Source organism: Callithrix jacchus, chromosome 22, assembly GCF_049354715.1.
Source record: "Callithrix jacchus isolate 240 chromosome 22, calJac240_pri, whole genome shotgun sequence".
Lineage (NCBI taxonomy): Eukaryota > Metazoa > Chordata > Mammalia > Primates > Cebidae > Callithrix > Callithrix jacchus.
Window position 1 is genome coordinate 24,818,334 of NC_133523.1, and position 10,824 is coordinate 24,829,157.

The following is a 10,824-nucleotide window of genomic DNA, read 5'->3' on the forward strand; positions in this document are numbered from 1 at the left end:
ATATGTTCACCTTGGCCTCCCAAAGTGCTGAGATTACAGGTATGAACCACTATGTCTGGCCCATGACTAAATTTCACTAAAATCATTTTTATAATCACAGAGCAGCTCACAAACTTAGTGCTTTGTAAACCACAAAACAAAATGTTTAATAAACAAGTCATGAGTCTAACATAAGTATCAGGCAAGTAAAAACAGATAATTTGTATGAGAAGATTCTGAACCATAAGCCATAATATATTACAGTAATAAATTCAATGCAAACTAGAAAGTATAGATTTGCAGCTTTGTGCTGTGGCAGTATCATAGTCAATGAGGTTTATCCAGGCACGATTAATGGAATTGAAAACTTTTTCCAATACCCCACTAGGATGAGGTGAAATTTAGCTAGCACTGGCAATTTCTGGCAGTCTCTACGGGGACTTAATTAATTAAAAATCAAAAGAAAAGAAAGATAGAAAAAAGAAAGTAAAGATTTGCATTCAGCATTTTTGAGTATTTTTGTTTTCTAAAAAATTAGACATCTGGCTGGGATTGGTGACTCATACCTGTAAATCCCAGTGCTTTGGGAAGCAAAGATGGGTGGATTCACTTGAGGTCAGGAGTTCAAGACTAGCCTGATCAATATGATGAAACACCATCTGTAAAAAAATACAAAAATTAGCTAGGTGTGGTGGCCTACACCTGTAGTCTCAGCTGCTGGAAAGCCTGAGGAAGAAGAGTTGCTCGAATCTGGGATGTAGCTAGCTGACATCATGCCACTGCACTCCAGCCTGGGCAACAGAGAAAGACTCTGTCTTAAAAAAAAAAAAAAAAAGAAAGAAAAGAAAAAAAAGAAACAGAAAATTAGACACCTTATTAAAATTATTTTCTTCCAATATTAATATTTTATTCTGAAAATACTTACAAACTCATCCTCAAACACAATTAATTTATAATTTGTTCACACCTATAGTTTGTATTTAGACTAACAGATGTGTATGTTTAACTCTATGTAAATGAAAACTAAAAGTTGGTGTGTTTGCAAGTATACAGGCCAGGTATTCAAAAAATATATATAATAAATTTTGAAAGGTATTTATTCAGGACTCAGATACATGTAAGTTTTGTTTTTAACTGTATATAATTTTTACTATTACAAAAATTATTCTGTAGTCAATAACATTTTAATTGTACATTTTAAAATAACTAAAACTGTAGAAGTAAATTGGTTGTAATGCAAAAAATAGGTTCTAGAGGTGATGAGTATCTCACTTAACCAACTGTGATTATTATATATTGTATACCTCTATCAGAATATGTATATATAACATAAATATTATGTACCCACAAAAATTAACAGGAATAAATTTGAAGGTTAAAAAAAAGAGAGAAAAAACTATTACCTGTGGAAAAAATATTCCTTAACTTATTTGAAGTTTTAAGCCATTGGCAAAAAAGATTAGAGTTGTTATTACATCATCTTACCATCTTATACCAACACATTTGAGTAAAGGGGACGAGGTTAAAGTAAGTGTAATAACAAGACTTAATTTAATATCCAATATTTGACATGTGATACACTGAAGACATGAAATTCATACATAATCTGAAATTTTTAAAATGTGCTACATTTTGTTTCATGAAAGTACAATTAATAAAATCATGTACTATCAATTGATTTTAATTTTTTTTGAAATGGAGTCTCACTCTGCCACCCAGTTTGGAGTGCAGTGGCACAATCTTGGCTCACTGCAACCTCCACCTCCTGGGTTCCAGCAATTCTTCTTCCTAAGCCTCCCGAGTAGCTGGGACTACAGGTATGACTACAACCTCTGGCTAATTTTTGTGTTTTTAGTAGAGACAGAGTTTCACCATATTGACCAGGCTGGTCTCAAACTTTAGACCTAGTGATTTTCCAACATCAGCCTTCCAAAGGGCTGCAATTACCAATGTGAGCCACGATACCCAGCCAATTTAACTAAAACTAAAAATATTTGTCTCTTAATGCAATGCACAAGAATACTACTCTGAACACTTACCTCATACATCACTCGATATTGTAAGTTAACCACAAAGAACCATTTTGCTTAGATTTTTATCATGCATCTTACATTTTTATATCCTTACTCTTTCATAAAAGAGGTCATAAATGCTCACCTAATAAAAACAATTTCTCATGTCTTTCATATAACAATTGGTCACAAGCTTTTATGTGTAAATATAATAGGAATACAGAAACAAAATGGACCTTGCATAGTGACTAATACCTGTAATCCCAGCATGTCGAAGGCTGAGCTGGGTGGATCACTTCAGGTCACAAATTTGAGAATAGCCTCGCCAACATGTCAACACTCCATCCCTAAAAATATAAAACATAGCTTTGCATGGTGTTATGTGCCTGTACTTCCAGCTACTTGGGATGCTAAGGCAGGTGAATCACTTAAAACCGGGAGTTGGAGGTTGCAGTGAGCCAAGGTCACACCACTGCACCACAGCCTGTGTGTCAGAGTTGCAAAAAAATTTTAAAGTAGTAATTGTTTAAGAATGAAGTAATTTGAGTTAATTACATTACTAGCATGAAGTAGAGTTAGTTACATTATTTACTTTAAAAAAAATCTGTAATCTTGTCAAAACAAAGTATACTTGTAATTATAAATCTCCAAAAAATTTTCTACTCTTTTAAAGTTGCATACAAATAATTTTTCTACCACCTTTAGTTTTAGATTATATTGTAGACACAGAACATTGCCTTAGTGTAAAGTCTGAAGTGTCAGTGCCTTATACATTTCTAATTCTGATTATTTCAATAGACTTCATCTTGCATTAAATATTCTTTTTCTATTTACTCTGTCTGAAAAAAATATTTTTTAGCATGAACACTCTGGAGTTTCTGCAGCTATTAAGGTCTTTCTTTCCCAGATGTATTATATTTGCAGAATTCTCTAATGCTGAAAAAAGTTTGAGCAATTGCTTCAGGGTTTGCCTCTAATACAAAATAAACATAACAAGTTCTGTTACAAGTTACCACAACTCTCTTTATATTTGTAATGTTAGCCTTTGAAATAAATGTTCTCCAGCACTTTAAAGGTTTATATTTTCTGAAGAATCTTTTGAGAGAATTGCATTTTTAATACTTTTGTTAAGTATAAGCTCTTTCATATACAGTAAGATTGTGAGCATATATTTACCACTTTTTACTTTCATTAAATTTGTACATTTGTTCTCAAATGTAAATGGTTTCCTGTGCGATGAGGTGTGAGCATTATTTAAAAGTTTTGTGGCATTGTTTATACTTGTAGAAGTTTTCTCCAGTATGAATTACCTTACCTAAAATCAATTGTGATAATCCTTTAAAGGCTTTCTCACATTATTTACATTTCTATGACTTCTCACCAGCACAATTTCTTTGATGCTTGGAAATGTTTGAGGTGTGGTCACAAGCATTGTCACAACTTTTGGGTTTCTAGAATTTCTCTCCAGTATGAATCATATAATGTCTGTAAAGAATTGAGGACTAGTTAAAGGCTTTGCCACATTCTTTGAATTTTAGGGTTTCTCTTCATTATGAATTATGTTAGGTCTAGTAAGATTTCATGACTGGCTAAAGGCTATGCCATATTCTTCACATCTATAGAGTTTCTCTCCAGTACAAATTCTCTTATGTGTAGAAAGTTTTTGAGATTCAACAAAACCTTATCCACATTCCTCACATTTCTAAGGTTTCTCTCCAGTATGAATTCTCTTCATTATTCAAGAGTTTAGGAGTGGTTAAAAGCTTTGCCACATTCCTCACATTTGTAGGGTTTCTATCTAGTATGAATTATCTTATGTTTAGCAAGGTGTGAGAACTGGTTAAAGGATTTTCCACATTCTTCACATTTGTAGGGTTTCTCTCCAGTATGAATTCTCTTATGTCTAGTAAGGATTGAGGATTGGTTAAAAGCTTTGCCACATTCCTCACATTGGTAGGGTTTGTCTCCAGTATGCATTTTCTTATGCATTGTAAGAGCTGTGCAGCACCAGAAAGATTTACCACATTCTTCACATTTGTAGCGTTTCTCTCCAGAACAAATCATCTTATGTCTGGAATGGCTCAAGTACCAGGTAAAAGCTTTGCCACACTCCTCACATTTGTAGGGTTTCTCTCCAGTATGATTTCTCTTATGTCTAGCAAGGTTTGAAGACTGGTTAAAAGCTTTGCCACATTCTTCACATTTGTAGGGTTTCTCTCCAGTATGAATTCCCTTATGTGTAGTGAGGTGTGAGGATCCATAAGCGGTTTCTCCACATTCTTTGTATTTGTAGCATTTCTCTCCAGTATGATTTCTCTTATGATAAGTAAGGCTTGAGGAGTGGTTAAAAGCTTTCCCACATTCCTCACATTTGTAGGGTTTGTCTCCAGTATGGATTCTCTTATGTGTAATAAGGGTTGAGAACCACCTAAAAGATTTGCCACATTCTTCACATTTGTAGGATTTCTCTTCGGTATGAATCTTCTTATGTCTACTAAAGCCGGAGTGCCACCTAAAAGATTTGCCACATTCTTCACATTTGTAGGATTTCTCTCCAGTATGAATCTTCTTATGTCTATTAAAGATGGAGTGCCTCCTAAAATATTTACCACATTCTTCACATTTGTAGCCTTTCTCTCGAGAACAAATTATCTTGTGTCTAGTAAGCTGTGAGTATCGGCTAAAAGCTTTGCCACACTCCTCACATTTGTAGGGTTTCTCTCCAGTATGAATTCTCTTATGTCTAGCAAGAATTGAAGAGTGGTTAAAAGCTTTGCCACATTCCTCACATTTGTAGGGTTTCTCTCCAGTATGAATGATCTTATGTCCAGTAAGGGTTGAGGATTGGTTAAAAGCTTTGCCACATTCCTCACATTTGTAGGGTTTCTCTCCAGTATGTATGATCTTATGTCTAGTAAGGGTTGAGAAGTGGTTAAAAACTTTGCCACATTCCTCACATTTGTAGGGTCGCTCTCCAGTACGAATTCTTTTATGGGTAGTAAGGTGTAGAAACTGGCTAACAGTTTTTCCACATTTTTTATATTTGTCGGGTTTCTGTCCACTATACATTTTTCTATATGTAGAAAGGTTTGAGGCCTCATTATAGGCTTTGCCACATTCTTTAAATCTGTAGGGTCGTTCTCTGGTATAAATTCTTTTATGTTCAGCTAAGTCTGAAAGTGTGTAAAATAACATTTGGCATTCCTTATGTTTCAAAGGTTCCTTTTCACTTTGTCTTATCTTATGTCTGCTTGAATGTGAATATTTATGAAAGACTTTCACTAATTTGTTGCATTGAAATAATTGGTTTTGGGTAGCCATCAAAACCTGGTTAAGTCCATTGTAACATTCTTTGTGCACCTTAAACTCATCGGTGCTTTGACAACATTTTCTTAACTGAAAATTTTCATGTCTACATTTTTTGTATCTTCTCAGTATCACTTTTTGGAAATGATTTTTTATTACCTGCTTTGGCCAAAGATCTTGGGCAAAATAAGAAGATGCAACTGAAAGAAATAAAAAACAAAAACAAAAACCAAATTACTCAAACAAATTACTCTGCCTACTCTACTCAGATTAATATACAAGTCTTACCTATAAAATTACACAAATTACACTACAAAATGGTATAGCAAAATTTTACAGGCTCCAGTTTTTTCAAAGACATATAGAGGTGATAAATACATACAGACAAAATTACATTTGTAAAAAATTAAATTGTGTGCAATATCCCCAGTGAGTTTAATGAAAAGAGCCACAGAGAAGAAAAGTCTCTTATATTTACCAAACACAGATCTTCCTGCTTCCCAATATGACATAGTGACTTGAAATAAATTGCCAACTGCTGGTTTCTTTGTTAAATGACAAGAAAAATGCTGCCTTATACATTTTTATTTCTGAATGATACAGTATTTTACAGACCCTGGTTGCTGTTTCTCACTACATCAAGTTCTGAAATAGTGGTATTCTTTCAAATGACAATTTGAGTCTGTTGAGACAGAAGGTAAGTTCTGTAGAAACATAAAGACTGTGGTAGCACAGACATAAAACAATTGTTCAAAGTGATTGTTGGTTATTAAGAAGAAACATAAATGGCTGAGTGTTGTGGTTCACAGCTGTAATCCTAGCACTTTGGGAAGCTGAGGTGGGTGGATCACCTAAGGCCAGATGCTTGAGACCAGTCTGGGTGGCATAGTAAACCCCAGTCTCTACTGAAAATACAAAATATTTGAGCATGCAGATACATGCCTGTAATGGCAGCTATGTGGGAGGCTGAGACAGAAGAATCACTTGAACCTTGGAGGTACAGGCTGCAGTGAACAAAGACCATGCCACTGTACTGCAGTCTGGTGACAGAGGAAAAACTCTGTCTAAAAAACAACCTTCTGCAACACCTGAATTCTGAAAAACTATACAGGAACTGCATATTCCAAATTTCTCACACATAAAAGACGCTACAGGTAGTTTCTTAAAGTATGGCAATTCGAGAAAATGGCAAATAATCAAATATATATACATTAATTTTTGTGAAAGAGATGCACATACACAAAAAGAAAATCTTGTGGCATTATATAATGAGGCAGAAAACATTTCTAATTATTCTCTAATATTTTAAAAATAAAAGCACAAAATCAGAAACATCTGTTAATAAATCTACAATTATGTTGGTAAAAACATAATTACCAACGTCAACGACAAATGTAGAGGCAGATGTAAAAAATAAAATCTTTTTATTCAACTAAAATTTATTTTGTACTAATTAAAAATGTACTGGTTGTTTTCATATAGGTTTTATATAATCCCCAAGATACCATTAAAAAAAAATTGGTACAGATACAAAAAAAGGAAATTAAAAATAAGTAAAATTGGACCAGGCGTGGTGGCTCACGCCTATAATCCCAGCACTTTGGGAAACTGAGGCAGGTGGATCACGAGGTCAAGAGATCGAGACGATCCTGGTCAACAAGGGGAAACCCCATCTCTACTAAAAATACAAAAATTAGCTGGGCATGGTGGTACATGCCTGTAGTCCCAGCTATTTGGGAGGCTGAGGCAGGAGAATTGCTTGAACCCAGGAGGCAGAGGTTGCAGTGAGCAGAGATCATGCCATTGTACTCAAGCGTGGGTAACAAGAGCGAAACTCCGTCTCAAAAAAAAACAAAAAAAAATAAGTAAAATTATATCAATAGACACAAAACAAGACAGAGAGTAAAGAAGAAACAAAGATTTAAGAATCTAATAAAATAATTAAAAACATTGTCTTTCACCTTCAAAATATTATTTAAATACATATATAAAATTAACTTTCAAATTAAGAGACATACTTTCAATACATAAATTTATTAAAAGTTTAAAAACCAAGATTCCTTTTTTTCTCGCAAAAGACAATTGAGATCAACTGATTAAAAAAACAAAAAACACTGAACAGGGCAAGAGGGAAGCACACATTTAATGCAAATATGAATCACTGAGAACAGAGAAAATCAAAATAATATGCAGAATAATACACAATATTATACATATTAAGTTAAAAATTGTTACATTTTAAAAATGTATTTCAAGTTAAAATTTTATGGAGACAAAAAAGGACATTAAAACTTAGAAATTTAGAGCTGGATTCAGTGACTCACACCTGTAATCCCAGCAATTTGAAAGGCTGAGGAGGGTGTATCACGGGTTCTGCAGTTCGAGACCAGCCTGAACCCTGTCTCTACAAAAAAAATTGGCTGGGTGCAGTGGCATGCACCTGTAATCCCAGCTATTCAGGAGGCTGAGGCAAGAGAATTGTTTGAACCTTCAAGGCAGAGTTTGCATTGAGCCGAGATAACACCATTGCACTCCAGCCTGGGTGACAGAGTGAGAATACAACTTAAAAAAAAAAAAAAAATCTTACAAATTTAGGTCAGGTGCAGTGGCTCATTCCTGTAATCCTGGCAGGTTGGGAGGTAGAGGCAGGCGAATCACTTGAGACCAGGAGTTCAAGACTCAACTCACCAACATGGTGAAACACCAGTCTCTACAAAAAACACAAAAATTTACCAGGCATGGTGGTAAGTGCTTGTAATACTAGCTATACTGTAATCCTAGGTAATATTATAATGATGTTCATCTTTGTCAGTGCAATCAAGGGATTTTTATTTTATTTTGAGTTGGAGTCACAGTCTGTCACCCAGCCTAGAGTGCAATGATGGGATCTCAGCTCACCACAACCTCCACCTCCTGGGTTTAAGCAATTCTCCTGCCTCAGCCTCCCAAGTAGCTGGATTACAGGTGTGCACCATCACACCTGGCTAATTTCTGTATTTTTATGTATAGACGAGGTTTCACCATGTTTGTCAGGCTTGTCTTGAACCCCTGACTTTGTAATCTGCCTGACTCCATAATCTGCCTCAGTCTCCCAAAGTGCTGGGATTACACATGTGAGCCACCATGCACAGCTGAAAAGAACAAATTTAATACAAAAATTTTCAATTTCTCATTGTGTTTTGAAGAAAATACAAACAGCAATCCTGAGAGTATAGAATCTCTACAGGCAATTCCTGGGAAGATGGCATGGTAGGGGAAACTTGGGATTGCAGCTCTCAGTGAAGACGCAGAGGGTGAGTGCAGGCCACATTTCCAGACGAATCTTTGTTGCCGACCGAACGGGGAGGTTCCCAGGTTCAGGAGAGACACGAAACACCAGCACATCTGTTTTAGCTGGCGTGGCCGTTTCGGCCGGCGCCGCAGCACAGCATAACTCCACACAAAACGCACTGGTCTGGGTGCCCTGTTAAACCAGCAATCTGAGATTTGGGAGGGCAGATTAGCATATCCATCTGATTGAACAGGACTTGAACAGTGAGCCAGACCAGGAGATTCCCAGGAGGCGACATTTGAGCCGGAGCAGTGGGTCGCGGCACAGAAAATTACACAGATCCCGGTACCCTATCAGCAGGCGACTAAAACGCCTGGGACAGAGTCAACTGTTCAACTTAAAAAGAGAAGAAAAAGAGCTCTGAGACAGGAAGCCCAGTGGTCAGGCTCAGCAAGTCCCACCCCCACAAGGACAAACAAAATGGCGATTCGAAATGCTCGGAATAGAGTTTCACTGCGGGCACAGCTGAACCCAGGACGATGCAGCTCAGTGGGGGAGAAGCGTTTGCCATTACCGAGGCATTCTGCCCCTACTGAGATACACTCCCATTGCTAACACAGCCTGCCGTTGCCAAGACAACCTGCCATGACAGAGAGACTCCAACAACAGAGTGGAGCACATGACAGCAGGGCGGAGCCCACAGCAACAGGGTGGAACCCACGACAAAAGGGCGGAGCCCAAGGTAACAGGGCGGAGCCCACGGCAGCAGGGCAAAGCCCATGGCAGCAGGGCAGAGCCCAAGGCAACAGGACAGACCCCACGGAAGCAGGGCGGATCCTCAGCAGGCAAATAGTGACTAGACTACCTCCTAGCTGGGCAGGACAGTGCAATGGAAACTCATAAAGAACGCCCTAACTCCCCGAGACAGAGCATCTGAGGAATAAAAGAAGTTTTATGAGTTCTGCTGCAGCAGACTTAAACATACATGCCTAACAGCCCTGAATGATCAAAGGAGCTCACAGCTCAGCACTTGAGCTCCTATAAACAACAGACCACCTCCTCAAGCAGCTCCCTGACCCCTGTATATCCAGAGTCACCTCAAAAAGGACTGATAAGACTGACATTTTGCGGGCATCATTCTGAGATAAAGACAGCAGAACAAACTGGTAGCATCACTCACTGTTGAGCAGATGCTACAGGTGTAACCCAGACAAGCAGGGCCTGGAGTGGACCTCAGCAGTCGTACAACAGAGGAGCTAGACTGTTAGAAGAAAAACTAAGTAACAGAAATACTTCATCATCAACAATATGGGCGTCCACTCAGAAACCTAATCGAAAGGTCAGCAACTACTCAGACGACAGGTGGAAAAACCCACAAAGATGGGGAAGAAACCAGCACAAAAAGAAAAGAACAACCGAAACCAAACACCTCGCCTCCTACAAAGGACCAAAACTCCACCAGCAATGGAACAAAGCTGGACAGAGAATGAGTGTGATGAAATGACAGAATCAGACTTCAGAAGGTGAATAATGAGACTTCCATGAGCTAAAAGAACATGTTCTAAATCAATGCAAAGAAACTAAGAACCTTGAAAAAAGATTTGAGGAAATGATAACAAGAATGGACAACTTAGAGAGAAATATGAATAAACTGAAGAAGCTGAAAAACACAATACGAGAACTTCACGAAGCATGCATAAGTTTCAACAGCCGAATTGACTAAAAAGAATAAAGAATATCAGAAGTCAAAGATCAACTCAATGAAATAAAACGAGAAACCAAGATTAGAAAAAAAAGCGCAAAATGGAATGAACAAAGTCTCCAAGAAATGTGGGACTATGTGAAGAGACCTAACCTACGTTTGAAAGGTGTACCAGAATGAATCCAAGCTGGAAAATACTCTTAAGATATTATCCAGAAAAATTTCCCCAACCTAGCAAGGCAGGGCAATATTCAAGTCCAGGAAATACAGAGACCACCACAAAGATATTTCACAAGAAGAGCAACCCCAAGGCACATAATTGTCAGATTCACCAGGCTTGAAATGAAGGAGAACATACTAAGGGCAGCCAGAGAGAAAGGTCGGGTCACCCACAAAGGGAAGTCCATCAGACTCACAGCAGATCTCTCAGCAGAAACTCTATGAGCAAGAATAGAGTGGGGGCCAATATTCAACATCCTTAAAGAAAAGAACTTTCAGGCTCTCTGCTCCTCCTAGTCAATAGACAGCCACATCTTGTCTCCCATCACCAGCCA

At 37.5% G+C, this 10,824-nt stretch overlaps 1 non-coding gene across 1 annotated transcript; it reads left to right on the top strand.

Annotated features, from left to right (window-relative positions):
- The first annotated feature begins 280 nt into the window (after positions 1–280).
- On the top strand, positions 281–419 carry LOC118150416 (U4 spliceosomal RNA). Its single transcript, XR_004738514.1, has one exon. It is a non-coding gene; the product is annotated as a U4 spliceosomal RNA (small nuclear RNA).
- Positions 420–10,824: the final 10,405 nt, after the last annotated feature.